This window comes from Melozone crissalis, unplaced genomic scaffold (assembly GCF_028551555.1).
Source record: "Melozone crissalis strain CALT ecotype California unplaced genomic scaffold, PUWL_Pcris_2 ptg000002l_1, whole genome shotgun sequence".
NCBI lineage: Eukaryota > Metazoa > Chordata > Aves > Passeriformes > Passerellidae > Melozone > Melozone crissalis.
In genome coordinates this window covers 28,031,186-28,052,970 of record NW_026535780.1, presented here as the reverse complement: position 1 = coordinate 28,052,970, position 21,785 = coordinate 28,031,186, and the positions used below count along the sequence as shown (strand labels likewise).

At 39.1% G+C, this 21,785-nt stretch overlaps 1 protein-coding gene across 1 annotated transcript in view; it reads right to left on the bottom strand.

Moving 5' to 3' along the window:
* ZNF704 (zinc finger protein 704) overlaps positions 1 to 21,785 on the bottom strand; it is an 85,907-nt gene that overhangs the window by 29,235 nt on the left and 34,887 nt on the right. The gene's annotated exons all lie outside the window — the stretch shown is intronic.

The following is a 21,785-nucleotide window of genomic DNA, read 5'->3' as shown; positions in this document are numbered from 1 at the left end:
AAGCTCCCCGGCCAGGTGTGTCCCCAGGAGCACCTGGAGCACCCTTTCCCAGTGCCCTCCCCCTCTGAGGAGGTACAATGCAGTGATGACACCCAGGCTGCCATGGAGCCTACCACCACACCAGGCCTCTCTGTGAGTGCTGGCAGAGCTGCATCAGAAATAAACAGCATGTCAAATTTACTGTGATTTCTGATGTAAACACATCCCATGGACATGCTCCTGCTGCCCCCTCTGCAGTCCAGTGGCAGGAAGAGCTGCTTTGCATCCTAAGGCTGTCCAGAAAAGTTTGCTTAAGTTTTGCAAAACAGATGGAAAATGCCCTTTTCATAGAAACCTTTTTATTACTGCTTTCTGAGCAACTTGTCTGACTTCCTTAAAGATAACTGAAATTTCAAACCTATCCATATGGAAACAGGATTGAACTCCAGATCTTACTATCTGATTTACAAAATATGGGATACAGTGTCCTGGGAGTAGGGAGGGAGAGGATGGGTAGTAAAACACTGCTCTCATTATTGGCTAGTGATAAGATCTCCAGTTTAAAATGCCCTGCATAAACAGGAACAGTGAGGCAAGCCAAATTCCACACTGGGAGATAAGCTGCAGTTTACAGGAACAATTTATTCTATATATTGAAAAGATTGATCCAATGAATAATTTTTACTTTTCAAACAGCTGCAACCTATCAGGAAAACTTATCTGGTGAAGAGCCCTTGGGGCAATGACTGAAGATTAAGTAGAAGTATGACACAGAAATTGTCTGCTTCAAAACAGAACAACCAAATAAAGGGTAATCTCTTGATAGATTATGAGTGCAAAGCAAAAATTAAATCAGGAAAGGAAGAACAGAACCCTGCAGAGCACGGTTATCCCTTATGGTCCTCCACAAATCTTGAGGATTTTTGGGGAAGATTTTCTGTTCCATTTTTTTCTACTTTAAAGGCCACTTGCTGATGCAACAAATAACTCTTGTCAGCAAACCAAGCCTCAATAGTGCCCTGAAGCAACAGACCAGTTATTCCAAATTTATCCAAAATATTCATGTTCCATGCCTTTCCTGCCTGTGCCTTATGCTACTGTTCCAGTTTGTTCACAGGTACATCCCCACTCAAAAATGAGATCACTTTGACAGGGTACTGTTTACAGAAAGAAAACTTCACACTTCTGATGCTTTCCTCAGGGAAAAGGGCTGGACCATTTGCTCAATGCAATACAAATTACATGCTGAACATGAAAAAAGATAGAAAAGAAACAAAACAAAAAGTCCATAAATCTTGCTTAATTTTTCAGAAGAATGATTAGCTAAAGATATCCTTACAGCAGATGCTACAGGAACTTTGTCTTTCCCAAAGTAAGAGAAAATGCACAATAAAAAATGTTTCGCTTTTCCTTCTTCCCCCTTATCTATTGCAAACAGTGATTCCTACACTGTATGAATATTCCCAAAATATGTTTTATAATATTACTGCACATATACAGTCCTAATGCACATACATGGGTGATTTGCCTAGCACAATTTGTCTCTAAACAGTTGCTGTAAGTCAAGTTTAAAATGATATTTAACTTTTTTCTGACACACATTAAAGTAAAATTTTTCTAATAAAATATACATTGATGAAACCCTTGAAAAAACCTGCAAGTCCTCATCTCACCAAATCAGAGAGCCACGGGCATGTTGTTCTGTTACTAATGTGAACACTTTCCTGAAATCAAGCAGTCTGAAAAATGACCCAAGGGTCAGTTTCTGTTTATTGTTAATATTTACATGTCATTCATTCTGCGCTTTCCAATTATTTGGAAATAATTCTTTTTTTTAAGCAAGAAGCAAAGAGAATTGTAAATAAAAAGCCACTGACTCTGGACAATGCTGGCCAGAGCTGCCAGCACTGCTGAAAGAGATCTGGAGACTCCAGGCAAGAAACAACTCTGAGAGGATCCCCTGCTTCCTGCCAAAGTGAGATTGCACCTCCCAAAGAGTGGGACCACTAAGCCATTGTTTCTATGGCATGCACAAGCCAAGCAGTCACAGCTCCATAAACCATCTTCAAGGGTTTCTTTGCTACTGCAGGCATTCAGGAGACACACACTGCAGTTCATCTCACAACTGGCTCTATTTCTGTCCTTCTCCATCCATTAGAAACTTGCTTCAGAACAGGGAAGGCACACAGTTAGCTCATCTTGCTCTCTCCAGTCCCAACTTCCCTTCATCTCCTGTCCTTGGGGCAGTTCTGCAGGGTTACACAGACTACAGTACCCGTGGTAGCTAATTCAAAGCTGTTTTGTCTATGCACACATTCATGGAGAGCATCCAGGTACACCTCTCAGATGGGTTCTCCTTCCATTTCCCTGGCCATCCTACAAGTCTGTGCTCATCTCTTGTTAAGCAGAGTACATCCATCATGAAAGGTGCTCCATGTGTTGTTAACATGGTCATGTCAGAATCATCTACAAGAACACTGTTATTTTCCTTTTCCTGCTGAAATCTATGACTTGACTCACAAGGATAGATAGCTCAGTCACCTGTAAGGAACAGTAGAACCCCAGTGCTGCTCTCTTCATCACTTGATTACAACTAATGAAGTTGGAATTATTTGGTGCTAATGAACTTTTTGTTTTGAACAGGTGATAAAAATGTTTCCTTCTAAATACAGTAACATACACAACTGACATTTAGTTTTACACCCAGCCTAATTACAGGCCAGATTTTCATACTTTTCCTTTCTTGGTTTTCATTTTCTCAGAAAGATCATTATTGAGATAGCAGCACTTCCAGATACTTTTCAGGTAGAGCAATAGGGTGCATAGTACAAATACTAATAACACATAAACTCTCATACCTTATATGTGGGACTCTACAGACCACTTGCAGTACCTGCAGCCAGAACAGACTGTGTCAAAGGAAGATGCAATAGGAACATTCCCACAAGTGATGTATCATCCTATCCCCATGATCGACAAATTTCCTTACACTCTGTGACCAGATTAGAAAATCACAAAAAGAATATATTCTAGATATTTCAATACATCTTCTATCAGCTATGGCTCTTCTTTTATCAGCTATTCCTCATTTTCTCCCTCCTCCATGGACTATCCTCATGTCTGGGCTTCAGTCACATTCCAGGGCAGGGAGCAGAGAAATCTAGTTACATTATTCAAGAGACAAACAGTGCCTTGTAGCAGGTTTGATTTAGTTACTTCTGCAACTGTTCTGTTTTCAAGCTACCAGACCTGGAGAGCAGAAGCTCCAAGCTCATCATTACTTTATTTGTTATGACATCACCTCCTATCAATTGCCTTTTGGTGTGAGTATATCCAATAACTTCAGCATTTCTTTACATCAAGCTTCTTCCACGTTTATCAAACCACAGTTCAGGATACACCCTGAACTACTGCTGAGACGAGAAGGAGCTTCGGAATGAAAATGTCTCAGTCAGCCAGACATGTGAATGATGTACTTTGTAACAACCCAGTGTTTTACTGAATTACACACCAGAGATACAAAGTGAAGCCCCCGAGGCTATTCCAGTGTCAAGAAACTGCCTTCGCCAATTTTATGCCATGATGACTCAAGAGACAAAGTGATGTTCTGACAACACACTGCAATGTGTTGAAGAGCTAAAGGAGACCCGAGTCCTTCTGTTTTAGGAAAGAGAATGCTAGTTTACAAACTGAAATAAATCCCACCACATTAAAAATACATTGTGCAGTAAGCATCACCACCTTGTACACTCTCTACACCATATAAACTTATTTTGGGTGACACACAGTTTACCACTAGGTCTTTCAGATTTTTCAGATAGGTTGCTTTTTTAAAAAAAAATCTCACAATTACAGATGAGAGGTTTCTGTTGTTTCCTTAGCACTTGAAATTTCAACTGGACATTTTGAACTGTGAAGTATCACCGCCAGATAATCTCCAAGACTAAACAAAAAAAGTGTCTTTAACAAGGGAAACTGACTTTGAAACAATTAGGTCACAAAGCCATCTCTTCACTGACCCATCTCTTATAAAGAAGAAATACATTAAATCAAACATCCATCTTTCTTCTTGTTTTTTAAACAAATCTTCAAACTTTTCAAAGGCCCAAAACAACTTAGTTTCTTCCAAAAGACTTGAATACAACCTCTTAGACAGCCATCTCCTCATCTCATGAGTTAAACTTTGCTGAACAGGTAAGAACTAAAGATATGTTAAAAAATGATGGATATGAAAACAGACACTAGAAAAACAAGATTCAAGTAGATGAATGGACAGTAAGGAAATGCCACTGAAGCTTCTGGGCAGAGTAAGACCTATCAGGCATGAGCCAAAGGTGCTTGACACTACCTACACACACATGTTAAAGCATCACTATAGTTGCCAGCTTTCTTTTTTCTTTTTGGTTGTGTAAACCATCTGCACAGTTGGTGTATGGAGAAGTTTGGGCTTTCCAGTATCACTGTCCCCTGCATATACACTGTACAGCATGTGCATGTGAATGTCAAAGAAATCCCAAGAGGAATAACAGCACCAAGATTTATGTATTTATGTACAACAGAATAATATCAACAAGAAAATGAGAAAGTATGGACCATCTAGACTGTCTATTCTAGACAGCAGCCAGTGTTCATTGATAGCAGGTATTAGACTCCATGACCATATATATTTCTTCACCACTCAACACTAATTACTTCATTGAAGATGCTCCTCCTTAATAACCCCACTGAAGATGACTTTAAAATGATCTGAGGTACAAGGCCCCTCCTGAGTCTGTAAAAAATTAAAATTGTTCTGTTTTTACCAGCTCAGGATGTTCTTCTAGGGTACAATTTTCTAAGTGATAGATGTTTGCAAGAAGTGGTTGCAGATCAGTCATATTTTTTTTTCATTCATGTAGTATTGTTAAATGTCCAGCATCGCAAATAATGAGGGTTAAAAACCCCAACACTAGACCTAGAGCTTTGATTTAAACCATACCATGGGTACAAGTCCCAGTGTGAAAAGGGATGTTTCACACACAGATCTGGTGACAATGCAGCTGGGAATGATCATTCTTGCTGTAATAGCATGAGCTGAAAACGTTTGTCATGAAAGGAAAACAGGACCATGCACCTCTACTTTGCATTACACTGCACTATGGCCATTAAGCAAGATGCCATAGTTCACTTAAACTATGTGACATTATAGCATCTATATCAGACCTTCAGATCTACCTTAAATGAAATTAGCATTTCACCTTTTATCCCACCACCACCATTTAAAGTAGACTTATTCACTTATAAATAGTTGTAGCACCCAAAAACCAGTAGTATGAGCAATGATTTGTGACAATTATGGATACACAGTAGTTTCTCTTTGAAGCTACAGGGAAGTCAGTTAGTCCCTCAGGAAATTTCTGAACTCTGGTTTCTCACCTTTGATTCCCTTCTTTGAGGGAAGTGAAAACATTGCCCTTTTAGAGACAGATGTCAATGAAAACCAAAACCAAAACCAAAACCAACCAAACAAAAAGTTTATCACAGAATGGCCTGCGTTGGAAGGGACCCTAAAGATCATCTAGTTCCAGGGCCCTTGCCAAGGACAGGGACATCTTTAACCATACCAGGTTGCTCAGAGCTATGATGGTTATGTTTTCAAAACACATGCCACAATCCTGGTGGCACAAAATGGACCCGATGTTAGAATCTGACCCAGTAACTGAGACAACTGCAACAGTACTAAATCATCAATAATTAAAGGTTGCATAGTCAGGCAGAGGATGGACAACACACAATGTGAGACCAGAGGAAGGCTGATATTCAATAATGTGCAATACACAAAACACCTTCCAAAGTGGTAGAGGATGCAGAAAAAGCTGGAGACAACAATTACCACATATGGTTTATATGGGGATAGTAGCAGATTTGGACAAAATTTGTCTGCAAATTATTGCCTTCCCTGTCATTTGTTTCCAAGCAATTTACCTATGACCTGTAATAACATTACAGAAAATACATATTTACATTTAGAGTGAAATAAAGGCAGAGCTTCATAAACGATCTGGAAACACGAAGATGGATTAAGAAGTCCTATGAAACTTATTTTTAATAAAGCATTGTAAACATACAAGATGGTCAATTTAGACGGAATAAAACTGATGGGAGGTTTTAGGAATATTTATAAGCACTCTTGATCTGAATGCTTTTCTAAGATGCTTTTAACATTAAACATTCATTGTGCTATAAAATATATTTGCTCTATGAGCCCAGGGCTTTTTGTTGTGTTTCTGTTTGCTTTTTAATTACTTGAATACTTTGTATTGAAAAGAATTAAACCACTGACATAATATGTGGTAGCTGAAGAATGCGTCTGGCTTAACTCTGCTGTCATCTGTAGTGTTCTTGCTCTGAATTCAACCTTTTTTTTGTTACAAGAACCTACTAAAACTGTGGCCTGCAGGTATCAAAGGGAAATTGAGAGTACTAGCCTCTGGTTAGTACTAGGTCCATCTTGTTCCCTAGTTTGGTCTGCTAGACAGAAACACTTCCTTGGTAATGTATGTATTTATGTTAGAAGCTATTTAGAAAGCCAAAATACAATAATGCTGGACAGACTCAGTTGCTGAATATGTTCTTGTAGTTTTCAAATCAGGTAGCAAACCTGCTCACCACCCTTATTTTTCATTACTATTTTGTCTAGGAAAACACTGCTCTCACAAGTATTACAAGCAATAATTCCCATGACATAAAACAGCCACTTATTGTGGGTCTGACATTATGCTCATGTTATCCATTCTCAGACTTCCATAAAGTTACTTCTGCTGCTGAGGGAGGTACAGCCATCCTAACAGTCACCAAAAGAAAACACACAAAACATGATTTTCATCACCATCTTTGCCACTTTCCATACTGTCCTATGCAAGCAGTGTTCTGTATTAAACTACAGATGCATGTTGTAAAAACCTACCAGTCTTCCTGAAATGTCCATGTTACACTGGATACTTCAAACCTTATTTCTGTTTCCATCTACCAAAGACAACACAGACTTTAATGACAAGAAGGCATCGTTTTCCATTACAGAATTGAATTCTCTTCTTCCTCTCAGAAAAGAACTGGACTCTCTTCCACTATTAGTCAATAAAGTACAACATTTTCCATCTTTTACTTTCTATTTTCATACAATTTGCAATGGCCTAATGGTCTAGTTTGTCTTCAGATCACAAATGTAGAAGTGGCTAAGCATGTGGAATGTTCCACACTAAGGAATTAAGAGTATTTATAGGCAGAAAGGCACTGACATTTAAACATTTAGCAAAAATTATTTAAGGAATTCTCTCCATGTGCAACAACAGCACCTCTTTCTTCAGAACAGAGTCTAAGAGGAGCACTGCTATTAGTTTACTCTTAAAATCATACCCACTAGAAACACAGGCTTGGAAAGCTGGGAGAACAATAAATGCAGTCACATCCCACTCTGCACGCTCCCAGGCAGACTGTCCACAGTTTTCCCCAAATCAAACATCCTTGCCCCTCATCTTAGTCCCTCTGTGATGCTCTGCTCCAGTCTTTCTACACTCTATTTTCTTCCTGACAGGAGACTTCCCCTAGTATCCCTGTCTTTTCCAACAACCATCAAAGAATTTCAGGGAGAAAAAAACCCCTACAATTTAATGAAAATTCTAAGGCTAAGGCAAATAAAGACATTAACAAATAAATAAATATTTTCATAAAACAGATGAAAAGGAGAAGCTTTAGCCTGTGAGCAGCTGGCAGGTGCTTGCTTAACATCTGCTTTTATTAAGTCCTCTCTGCAGTCCTGGACAGCCACAGCTCCTCCTCGCTGCTCTCTGGGGAGCCCCCAGTTAGTGTGTTAGCTACTCTGGACAAAAGAGACACACCCTTCATGGAGAATGAGTTACTTCTTCATGAGTCACTGAAAGCAGCACTCACCTGACAGCAGGTTTTGATACAATACAAACATGAGCACTTCCACAGGGGGGTTACATTACTATCCTGCAGACACACTGTATTTTGTACAAGCTGGAGCATTGCAGCTATACACTATCTTTGCTGAACACTACAGCATTTTGAAAATCTACCAGTTTTATTTAAAGAATAAGCTACCTGGAGAATGTCCATAATTTCTAATTGTTTTTCTCCACAGAAAAATGAAGGTGACTGAATTTATGCTTTCTCCATTACATATCTCAATACAGATGTAAAAACTGCAATGCAGCCGCAACTCTCCAGTGGAGCTGATAGCAGTCTTATCTCTACCATCACCCTCTGGCTTTTAAAAATAGATAAACCATATTATTTCTCTCTTACTTCCCTTCAACAATCTTTTCTTGTCCACACACAACCTTGACTCTTCTACCCAAGCACAGCTTGGCAGGTCACTAATTCCCCTGGCTAGCTTAAGGTAATTTTTGCCTTATTTCATCTCTAGCACAAAGTCCTCATTTAACCTGCCATTAAGGAAAATATGTAGGTAGGAAAGTATTCCTGGATCCCCAGTATGATCTACCTGACATGAGTCACTATGGAGAAGTGTCTGACAACTTGCACTGCAAAGAGCTCCTCCCCTGGGCAGAGGGAATTGCTCTCTATCCTTTATGTGACAGGATTTTGCTGTTTGCACTGCAGATCTAAGCAGATGAGGAAATTTAGGCCAGCATCTTTCTTTAGACATGCTGGGAGTAAGGAAGCCCAAGTGATACCAAGTGCATCTTAGTAGGATGTTTCCTGTTTGCAAATGAAGATGATGATGATACTCTTACAGCCCTGATCATTGTGTCTGCAGCTTCAGCAGTATGTTCAACTCATCCCTTGGTCTGCATTGTCACAGAGGTATTAATCTCAGACAGCCCACACACATCCCTTCCCAGAATATCAGTATGCTTCAGGCACTACTTCATGCAGACAAAACTATTAAAACTGCTTGACTTGGAACTTTGAGAACCATGGGTCTCGCAACGTGGCCAACTAAATCAGATTAAAACCATATTTGTGACAAACAAATCTGGCAAAAAAAAAAGGCATTTCTGTGCTTCAGGGATGACAGCTAACCATGAAGAAATACATGGCAGAACCACTGACTACAACAGCTGGACATTTTTACTCATGTTGTGATAATGTACAAGACGATGTACACGACCAAACTGCGGCAAAATGGGAACAAAAAAAAAAGAGCACATGTGCATGTGCACATAAAACTAAAAAAAGTACAATTTTATGACTCAATTTTTTTGTTGTTTACATTTCATATTCCATCCTCTTGTCTAAGACCTTATAGTTGAATTTTATTTTGTTCACTGATTACATATAAAATAAGATAAGGAATCATGCACCCAATGTATATTTGTCCTTCACTTTAAAGGAATATCTTAAAGACAAGCACTAACTTAATAATGCTGGAAGAAAACTCATAGTCACGTGTTTGTATCTGTACACAATCCAGAAATGGATTTCCTAACAAAAGACATTCAGCTATAAACAGCAATATGCAGAGCATGATAAATCACTTAGAAGCAAGCATCTGTAATAACACAGCCTCCAAAGAACATTTCACAAGCAAAAGCAGTATTAAAACAGTAACACATGCTTTCAGACTGATTTCTCTGGGTCTCAGTTTGCAAGCAGGGAGTTGTTTGAAGATGTGAAGATAAACTCAAGGGCAGATTGAGCTTGTGACAGTTTCCATCCGCCTGCCCTCCCTCCTGCCCTCCCTGCCCACTGCTGTGCTGAAGGGATGCTCTGTCACAAGGGATACATCAACCAGCCGACCAGCAAGGCTGTTATGCAACGCCTCCATCTGTGGTTCCTCTGCTGGCATTGACTGCTCGCCTCAGGAAAGCCAAGAGTGTCAGCAGCCTTGCTTTGGAAAGACTCTCCTTGTTCTTTAAATAACTCCAAGGATGACGTTTGTGTGACTCCTCGCTGCCATACCTGGCTCACGAAGAGCAGTGCGTGGAGTCCTGGCAGTACAACACCAACTGCATTGCCCCTGGGGCTGCAGTACTGGGAACTGGGAAAATCCTGCCTTTCCAAAGCAAAAACCCACAACACTCAACAGAACAGGAGGTGAAAATGCAACAGCTTCATCCCTGAGCATTTTATTCTACCTGACTCTTCATCCAGCCAGAAATCTGATGACCAAGCATGTTTCTGGCTGAGCACAGATCCAGACCAGGACGAGAAAGAGAAAGCTGCTCCCTCCTCCTCCCACTGGTCTGTCTGGCCCAAGCATGCCAGCATGGGAATGGGTAAGACTCCCACTCATTTGAACTGGTCTGGTTTCTGTATTTCTGCTCAGACAACAGAACTGCTGGTAACTGCAAAGATTTGTCCCCAATTTAGTGGTGTTCAGATAAATACATTCCTAAGTAACACCTACACTGTAGCCAAAGGTGAATAATTAAAAACTGAAGACTTTCAATTGGATAGTGCTGGGTGCAAACACACAGTCAAATAAAAAAAAAGAAAGAAAAAAGCTTTGGCCAACTTCTGTAATTCACACCTTTCTTCAGCTCACCTCATTCCCAAACAACATACCTGAGACAAATTGAAACATCTAAAAAGTGAGAAGAGACAAGTGCACCATAAAGGTACATGTATTGGGCTGTTTAAATATATTCATGTGCTGTCAACATCAGCAGACAAATGTTATTTTGGTATCCACTCAAGAGGACCATGTCTGAACCACCTTAATCACTTGATGGTGGATGTTCTATCAAAATACTATCTCTTCAAAATACCTAATGAAAATCTAAAGCAAAATAGAACTGTGCTGTTGCATGTGTCCCCACACTCTGGAATAACCAGTAATTTGGGACACACAACCCAACACAACATTGTAAGGACCAGTTTTTCAGAAAAGTCTTTAGGTGAAAACTTTTCCAAAAAAGTTAAAAGCAAAACCAAAATGCCATTGCAATCAGTTGTTGCAATCAATGTGATCAACACAGCTTCAGGCATCACTCTTAAATCAGAGAAGTGCAGAAGTAAAGCTGGCTTCACAGTTCAGCCTGAGTTATTCAGCGAAGCCCAAAAGTCTTGCATAATTCTGCTGTGGCATTATTGTCATGGTGAATAGCCATGATTTCAGATCAACTGAATGCAATAATCAAAAAAGTAATCACAGCCTTTGTTTTTTGACTAATCTCCTAATTTTTTAGTCCTCAAGAATAAGCAGTTTCTTACTCAGTTGATTTTTTTAAAAAATACCATTATTGAAAGAATCAAAGAAGATTCACTAGAATCAAAGAATATGTGACTTTAAAAGTTGCCTTCACATAAACATTCACGAGTAACTTAAGTTTAGAGTAAAATACAGCAAGTAAAGGCTGTATTCTCACTGATATGGAACATACTTCCATATTTAACATGGAACCATACTTTAAGTGTGCAATACGTTCTCTAACACTGCAAAATGTCTGCAAAAGTAATATCCAGTATTTCTGAGTCCTTATGAGTGGGTTGGGGGTTATTACAATATCAGTCAAAAAATGGCATTTGCTTCAAAAAGTGGTAGAAGAGAAACTGCTATTAAAGAGAGAGACTTTATCTAATTATTTCTGGCAAGGATCTGCATAACGTCTGTTCCCAAAGCTAAATCACAGGGACAAAATCTGTGGGGTCAATATTTATTTTTGTTAACTTGAGCCTCACTTCAGCTTCAACTTGTATGAACAGAAATTTGTAAAAAATAAACATTTAGGGCAGCTTTTTTGCAGCCAGAATTTTTACTGTACTTTAAAATCCAGCTCTGGAGTATCCATTTTTCCAACTTTTTTTCCCATGGAAGTTCTTGTCAGAAAATCATGCATCTTAGAAGATGACACTGAATAGTTACAGAGTCCAGAGGATTTCAGCACATTTACTGATTGTATTCTTCCACATTAGACTGCTGGGAGAAATTAGTAGCTGAAATTCTGTTTCAGTAGCCTACAGTCCTCCATATTGAAGAAAAATCACACATGATGAAAAGGGCACTCTTTCTGGCCCCTATACTTGCACTCAAGAAATTTCACTAAGTTATATGTTGCCTTTTTCTCCTCTTAGAATATAATTTGACAGGGGAAGTTTAACAAGGTGAACCTCAGCTTGCTAATGTGGAATGGCAATTGATTGCATAATGCTTTTTAGAATCCATTTATAGTGGGAACAAGTTATTGGTGGAAAGTGCAAATAAATACCTGCTCCACTCAGAAATCAGCTGACAACCCTGGTGACCTCCTACTTGATTTAATTTCCATTAATTTTCCACTGGAGAAACACCCAGCAGGGAACACAAAAGATTCAACAAGAAGTTTCTACAAATATTTGGCTCCTTTACCCAAGCAATCATTTTTCCTGTGCTGTTTTTAAGTTAAATGTGCTAAAATCAATGTTTTTGCACATGACTGGCTATTCCAAGCCTAGTGGAAACAACCAAAACACAGGGCACCAGCAGTGCACTGCATAAAATGCTTCAAGAAGTTCCCAAATTAAAAAATCAAATAGTCAGCTAATGAAAACAATGTATTTTCTTCAAGTTGTCATAAATATCAAGGATCTAATCCTGTACAATTTAGTTCACACCAGCAATTCTACTAAAATTAATCTTCTTTTTTCCCTTCTAAAACAGAAGCTCCATCAACTCAGAAAATGCCTGTTTGGCATTTATTATAGGATTAAAATGTATTGGTATTATGACTTAAGCCCTATAAAAGGGAGTTTATTGAACTACTTCAAATTTATTTATTTATTTATTTATCTATTTAGGTAAATGAAATGCGGAATTAAGCAACAGCTGAGTGGATAACTTGCCATGCATTTCTAAACCAGGAGAAAATGCTCCAATTAATTTAAAACACCATTCTGCAAACCGAGTACTAGAAATGGCCACATGCACATGTCAGGTCACTCTGAAATGGTCGTTTTCAAAATGTGAGCTCCTCAAAGAATAACTAAACAGGAACACAAATTAAAATTGAAATACTGCTGCACAACAGTATTTAATTATTTATTTATTTACACACACACAGACACATAAGTCAGCTTCAAGTTCACAAGCTGAAGTCCCCCTAAGTAAGATGTTTGGTGCTGGGGAGAAGGCAGCACAACACCGCTGCTTTCCATTAACATGACAACTCAGGATTAGGCCCAGGCAAGGGACCACTGGGCACAATGCCACCACATAAAGTTCAAACTCGCACTCCCTGTCTCCACACAAGGATCTTACAACTGCAGGAATCTGGAAATCTCAGCTGCATCTCAGGAAATCAAAACCCAGCCCCAAATTTTAAAATTGCACCCTGTTGAGTTTGTTAATAGATGAAACCAAGTGGTGGGTTCCCTCCTTCCACCCTCAAACCAATTTTCTCCCATTACACCTATATGCAGCAGTATCTTTAAAAATACAACAAAACCCAGAAAAAATTCAGATGGCTTTGGTAACAAATCTAGGACATCCATGACTGTGTTTAAGCTTTTAAATGTAGTAAAATATTGCCTCCAGCTTGATTATTTAGCTTCCTGGATACAAAAAGGGTATGGTTGAGAGCACTGAGTAGTCTCACTCTCCCGCAAGCCACATGCAATGACACTTGATTTGTAGTTTCCATATGCTTAACTACTGTAATTGAAGGATGCTTTTTAGTCACAGTTCTGAAACCAATTTGTATCTTTATCAAGGCTAGCAGGAAAGCAGCACTACCTCTCCCTCTGCATCTCCCTGCTGAAAGATCCACATTCTATTCTTAGTGCTTAGAACTCTGCTTGTTGGTGCAGCACCCAAGGCTGCTCCAGCTGTAGAATCTGCACTGGAAGTCTTGGTTTCTCTCAAGAAATTCCTCTTTCACAGAAACCTTTACACATTTGGAAACAAAATGTCTTTAATGTATCAGTATGTTTTAGAATCTACTGCCATAAGCAAAGTATGTGTTTAAAATAGTCCTTTTGAGGATTTTTAAAACCAAAATACATGGGATATATGACATGGAGATTCAGTTAAAAGGATGGGTTAGAAATACCTGCAAAGCTGTCTGACAGAGGGTGGGATTCAGGTGTTGTATGCCTGCACTCCTGTTACCATCAACAGAAACCTGGTCACAGTAATTAGCAAAACACAAGGATGGATGCCACCAGCAGGGTTAACCTTGAGCTTGCCTAAATTTAGGTACCCAGCATCTTTGAGATGCTCTAGCATATACTTCCCTGTCCACCATAGTCACTAGCTGCTGTGTGAGCCACACACAGAGCTCCACACTGGCATCTCCAACACCTGATAGCCTCTAACAGGGCACTGGATGTTTGTGCTGGCCAACTCCATCTCCCACTTCCTGTTCCCTTCAGGTAAGATGAACTGAACTCAAAGTCAACTGGCCTCTGTACTGATGAGAAACATATCTGATCACAACAGCTTACACAAGACTTATATTCAATCCTCTGAAAGGAGGATTCCATTCTTAATTATTTTTTTCAGTATAGCAAAATAGTCCTAACTTTACTTATGGAAAGGCAAAAGAACAAAGGAGGTTGCTCAGCATCAGCTACACCACCACAATCAGCTGGTGTTACTAATCCAGTTGTGAAACCCAGAGCAGATCCCCCTCCTTCGTTACTCCTGGAAGCAACAGCATCGCCAACGGCATTTCAGAGAAAAACTATTAAACTTTACTTCCACAAAATCAAGGTGTGGGCTTGTCTCAAAACTTCTACGCTGTGCAGCAGGCTTATTTTTGCTTTTGTCTCTAAATGTGAAGATTAAGTTCATCCTTGAGCACAGCTGTACAAAACATGCTGTAAAATACTGGAAACTAAAAAGTGTTTATTGAAGATTATGGTTTTTTTACAGAGGGACATGCTGGGTTGTTAGTCCTGAAGTCATTTTGAGTTCACTTATGAATAAGTCTATTTTGGCACTGCTCCCACTCATGGTGTGAAATTAAAAGATTACTATTTTGAAAATGTACAAGCTGGCATATATACAATTTGTCTGTCACAGATAAAACTGACTACAAGGAAGCCAGCACTTAAACTGCAAGTCTGTTTGCTTTCCTCCAGACTTTCCTAATGCTCTCGAAGAGCATTAGGGAGAAGAAAAAGAGAGCATTAGCAGGCTCTCAGCTGAACCACGTTATAGGTGCTGAAGAGCTGTTACCTGCTGCCCATGCTTCTAGAACATTTTCCTGAAGTTGAACTGTATCCTGCATCTTCATCTGTTCAAGTTATAGAGTCTACAAGAATTACACCAAGTCCTTCCACAACTTCAGTAGCAGAATTCTTTTAAAAACCTACCTGAAGGTAAAAATACCTGTTTTGCATACAAAAAAATATTCTTTTCCCTTCAGAGGACAGCCAGTGAAGAACTGTCATGCTCTAACAGGCTGCAGTAATTTTTAGAAAACAATTATTTTCTTACTGGGCCACTTTTTGGTGAACGGACTGACAAACAAGCTTGGTCTTTGGACTGAGTTATTTTCTCCAAGATTGTGTATTATTGCCCAGCAAATAATTCACCTTTTTCTTCACTTCCAGGATATTCAGTCTCTCCTCAGAATCTGAATGCAAATTGGAAAGGGGGACGGTGCTTTTAGAGCAAACACCACTGCTTACCTCTATTTATTTCATATTTCTGTGTATTTGTATTGCTTACTGTTCTACAGCTACCAAGACAGATGCATCTACAAGTAGTGGCTAAAGCACCTTACATCAGGAATGAATAACCCTGTAAAGCTGTTACAGACAGCAGCAATAATTAGAATTTAGAAGTACAGCAGTTCACCCCATCCTCAACTCAGAAGGCAGGTGTTGCATTAAGGGAGAAGGTACAAGGTACCATGAAGAGAGAAGGTACAAGGTACCACAAAGAAACCAAAGTAAGATTTACCTTACTTCTTAGAGGTGTCCTGAAGTATTTTCAGATGCTAGGCACAATTCACCCTTTGAAAATGACATCTAAATCTAACATCTTAATCTTTAGAAATATCTGTTGAAATGCATTTCTGAGGAGAACTTCACTGACTCTAAGTATGCAAATGCAATAACACCTCTAGCCTGCAGCCAGGCAGGAGGCAGAGTACAGCTGATGCAGTTCCCAGGTACTTTAACTGATTTTCAAATAGCTGCTCTGACCCATCTGCAAAATGACATGGTTTCTGATGAACACCCAGACTGGACTGTAAGACATTTCAGGATTTAGAATATTTATTTTTTTTAATTTCTGTACAGAAAAGATAAGATAGCTTACTCTATCTTATATTAAACACCACCAAGTTCCTTAAAGTAGTGAAAGGCAAATCTATTTAGTTCTCATGTACTTTCTTGTGGGTTATTAAGAAAAAAAAATAAACAAATAATTAGTCTTAACATGGACTCTAGAAATAGAACATGCTTGTTCTTTTCTAACAGCCCAAGTTTTAGATTTAAGCTCCTATTAGAAATTAAAACCCAGTTATTGAGGGGAGTAATACAGCTTTGCCAGAGCTACACCGCATCTGAACAAAAAACGTATCTACACACACACATTAGGTCTACATACCCACCCACCTTCCACAAAAAGGTAACTCAGATTACTGCTGAAAACTAGTAGCGCAAAAATGTTAAGCAGCAGGAATTGGGGGAGAAAAAAACAACCTGCTTATCCTTTTGGGAATGGCAGACATGCCATTCTCTAACAACATCGTGGAAGCAAATAGAGAGTTCACTCTTTTGTTTTGCACTGATGCTTGTTTTTATTTAGTAGAAGCTCGCCTAGGTCTTTAAATAATTCATAATGCAGTGCCTGCTGTTCAGTTCAAGGAGGGAGCCTGGAGAATGTTAATCAAAGCAGAGATGAATTGGCACAGCTGTAAATCGGCAAGGCCCCTCCCCGATGAGCTCATCCCCGAGCAGTGCAAATGAGAATGACATCATGCTGGCAAGCCGCGGGTGTACTCGCACTGCTCCCTGTCCCCTCCTCCCGCACAGCATTTCTCCCGCTTTTTCACGTGGCTTTTTTCCCCCGAAAGATCATTAAAGTGATACAAGTAGGGAGAAGGAACAGAAGCTGGAGGACCTGCATTAAAATCCTGGGGTTTGTTCTCTTATATCTGTCACAGGTCCAGCAGAGACAAGAAAGATACATCTTTCTATTTAGAAAGGAATGAAACTGCATATTTATCAGTCCAGCTGAAAAAACACTTTAAAAACGTTAGAGACATACCTTTGAATAAGATCTACAAGTACTTCACAGAGTACCACTTCTACTTGCTTTCTTACAGAGCATGCAATTAGATGACCTTTGGATCACAAAAGCACTCTCAAAACTAGGTCTCAAAGAGATGTATTTGTACAAGAAAATGTTCATACAGCCATGCTGCTGGAATCTCTCATTTCTCTAACACTTAAGGCACAGATATACAAATATGCAACACAGATGAATAACCCACTATTAATAGTGGGTAACAGATAAACTGAACATAAAAATAATGCATGGGAAAAAAACGGTCCAGGAACAATTCCGATACAAACCTGCAGAAATCCAAGGTGTTTTCCTATTTGTCCATGAACAGAAGGGCCAGCTCCATTTGTTTACTTTTATGAATATGTTAGCCAAGCTCCATAACAAGCTTAGTAACTTCAGAAAGTTTAGTAAGCATTAATATTAACAAGCTCATTTAGGTCTATTTCATACTCTTCAATAATTAAAGTTATTATTTACTGGAGAAGTTTATAAAATTACTGATTGCAGTAGAAAGCCCAGCTCAGCTGTCTGATGAAGCCAGCATACCACTCAATGAAACTATATTGGGAACACCTCTCAGTCTCATAGCATCCAGTGGTCTGGTAAACAGCCCATGCCAAGATCAGGTTTCTTTCTTCTCACTAAGGAGATACTATATAAACACCCATATGAGAATATAATGGGGGAGAAATATAATCTAGGGAAATTTTTAAACCCTATCACCACGTATTCCTCAGAAAACACATAAAAAGTATGCTTTCTGCAATTTTGAAATCTCACTTTTTTTTTCCCTTTATAAAAATCCTTGCAACAACTGAAGTCAACATACCCTAAGCTATGTAATTTAGTTTTAACAAGCAGTATCACCTTTTAGTCCAGACCAAAACCAAGTTCCTGCTTCCTGTGAGAATGACAGAATGTGGCTGCAGGAGATTTACAGGTTTGCTAATTATACTTCCAAACTCCTGGATTTTCTGTGCCTCATGTTGTCTGTTGAACTATGTTCCCTAATATCCATAGTGTGAGGAAAGAAACCAGGCACACAGTGATTCTTAGTGATGTCTGAACAGCTTTGCAGACAGCAATACAGAGGTGAATTGAAACAGGTCTCAGAAGGAAAAGAGTATAGTTTCTTAAATACACAGGAAAAACAGAAAATGAGAAGAAATCAACCACAGACAAACTGCAGAAGCAGCACACTTGACAGTGATAAAGGATGCAAGGCAGCAGGATGCACCCAGAAGTCATTACCACATGGCCTAAGCCAAGATAAAAGATGGGCCACAACATAAGAGGTCTCCCAGCCATGCAGGAATCATGGCTGCTCCCTGGGGAACACAACTGGGATATTTCCAAAGTGATAGAAATGCTTGAGAAGCACTTGAAAAAACAGAGGGAATTGGTTAGAGGAGGGTTGGAGAGGAGTTGCAGAGGAGCAAAGGACCATTACAGCTTGACACAACCTGCCTGGTGTCAAAGCAGAGGAGTAAAATGGTCCAACTCTAAGGTTAGAGGACTTTTTTAGCATAGAGAACTTCAGCACTACAACTTTGCATAGCATTTTCAGTGTTGAATACAATGGTGTCATTCTGGACTAGAACCTTTTTCAGATACCAACAGAAAAACAAAACCAAAGAGGTTCAATAAACTGTGAACTAATTCTTCCATTAACAAGCAGGATACCTTCTAATTCCAAACAAATACAAATCCCAATTATATTTTCAGATATGAGATTAAGAAACCCAAAATGCATACACCCAGAAAATAATAAATGCATTAATGAACCCATACTTTAGCTATAGACTTTGGGACATGTACAAACACAGGATGCCATAAACCAGTGCCTGCACAAATGCTTAGGATCCTCCTGCCATCTCTATTCCAGAGAATCCTGCCTAGCATTTCTATGTAAACAGCTGCACATTGATATGCTCAAGATTTCAGAAAATGAGATTTCAGCAGAGGAAAAAAAGCCAAAACATCTCGTCTGATTCAAGTGCAGATTTTGAATCTTGTAAACAGACTCTGTATTATGAAGAATTGGAAATCTCCCACGTTAGCATCAAAGTCTTTGGCAATTAGCCCCCAGATGCAAATTCTGTAGCTTCATTCTACCTCAGTTTGAGGAAACATACTTATCCTTCCATATTTACTCATAATGGCAAACAGCCTGTACCTCTCCCTTCTCCAAGCTTCCCCCCTGCCTCCAGCTCCCATGTGGATATTTGGAACCCGGACAAAGCCTAACGAGAAACTTTAGAAAGTTTAGATGAAACAACAGATTGTTTGATCTCTCTGTGCTATCACTCTGCCCCAGAAGATGGTAACAAAATGTGCTAGTAATGCCTCTTCTTAAAAAAAGAAATTTTAGATTTGTAATTCAGAAAAAAACATTTAACCTAAGCTCTTCCACATTTTGTTTCCATCTGCACAAAGCAAGTGTTTAATGCAATCTAGTGACTAATGGCAAAAAGTTTTAGCCCTTAGTGCTTGATAAGTCTCTTCAAGCAGAAAATATATACATGAAGAACTACAATATGGAAAAATTCTGTTGACATAGAAGACTTTTTATTTCTGTGGTTTTCAAAGGAGATACAGAATGACACTGACTTGGACAGTCAAAATGATAGATGCACTTTCATTACTCGTTATTAATCTTTTAAAAATAATCTAATTCTGTAAAAGTTATTCTGAAAATCTGTGGAATATAAGACATCTTTTCTGAGGACTGTGTACAGGCAAATGCAACTTGCAGTGGTTTAAAGGATGGTTTAAAAAAACCTTACAGAAGTACCATAATTGCATGCAAAACTTGCTTATGTGGCTTTTTTAATAATGGGATGTGTTAATTTACATTTCTTTGATCTGCATAACACAAGCTCAGACTGCTGCCAGTTTCTCACAGGCAGGAATCTAATCCATAAGATGCAAGATGGGCAGGAGCATCAATGCCAGCTGCAAAAAAGAGGCATGCCCAAAACCAGAAGAGGGAAAGCTGTGGTGTAACGTCAGGCAGAAGTGGCACTTCAAGGGATATCTAAAGATCTCTGGAAAGATCTGGTTGTGCAAGCCATGGAAAACACAAAGCTGGGTACAAGGGAAATATATACAGAATATGCAAGAAAAGCATTTTTGGATGAAATAACCAGAAAGACTTCAAGAGCTATGATGGTTAGATGTAAACAGAAGTGGACAACAAAGAAGGATAATGAGCAGAGAAAGGGCTATGTGTAAGTGGAAGTAAAATCATGGCTGAGAACAGAATTTTCACCCCAGTGTAGGTTCCAGTGAATTAGGGATGTGAAAATGGGAATGAACAGATCCCCAGGAAACAAAACATGCAATCTGTAGGACAAAGCTCTAAGAGACATGGAAGCTCCAGCAGAGGTGCTGAAATGCCAATGGGCAGTTCAGAAGGGCTCCCTGGCTAGTGCAGGATTTCAGAGAACATCAGAAAAGACAAAATTGCACCTTCTCACTAGACATTTCATTTTTCTGCCTATACAGTTTCTCTTCGATGTGCTAGTGAAGCACTATTAAATATTACTAATAAAAGAGCAAAGAGAAAATCAGCTCAATTCTTGTGCTGGCCTGGTTAAACAGGAAAATCACCAGTTGACCAAAGCACAGCTCTACTCAATGTAAAACACAATCAAGTTACTGTTGGTTCTAAATATGCTTACTCTCCAGTTAAATAGCACCACCATCATCAGGAGAAAGCTTTCTCTGCTCTTCTAAGCCCTGCATGTCCCAAACAGCTGTAAGAGAACGTTCATATTGGTTACATGCAGCTTTTCCAGTTTCAATAAGATAAGGCAATACTCTGTTTGGGGGATCACCATTACTCCAAACTTAATATAATATCTGCTGCTAGATAAACAACTGCAGGGCACTAATACACTACTTCAGAGCATCACATCAGTCATTTACCACATTCTCTTCAGCTGATTTATCCCTGGTGGTTTTTTTTGTTTAACAGCAGACAGTTATATTTCAAACACAATTTTGTTTTCTTTGTCTCAGAAGCTTCCATTATGTGGACTAAAAATGATGAGTTTATCTAATGAGATTTGAGGCTTTTAAGCATTTTCATGCTAGTCAATCCTTATGATGGCATGCTTAATTTGGAGAGTCTTGCTGAACAAAAGCAAAGCACTGCAAGAGACCAGCAACATACAGTGTAGCAAGCACTGATGCTGTAACAGAGCCACTTCTACCACTGTGACTGACATGTATTCTTCTGCATGTCTACTTATATAGGAAGTATATATAAATATATACTTTTAAAATATGCACACATGCTCTGCACTCCTTTTTAACTTTCCCACTTCTACTAATTCTTCATGTAGCTTAGGTTGATAAGTGCATAATTGCTGAGAACAGTACACAGGCTTGGAACCCCTCCATCTCATAGAGGCAGAGGAATCATCCAGCTCATTCCTGTGGCTTGAGCTGTGGAGAATATCCAACACATGAACATGCATTTCCTTCCCAAAAATGTACACTCTATTTACTTTTATATTTGGGTGAGGTGCAAGGGTTGGTGTCACACATGCTAAGCTCTTCATAAAGTAAGCTACAATGAAAGAGTGAATGATGCTTTTATTCTGCTTTTAAA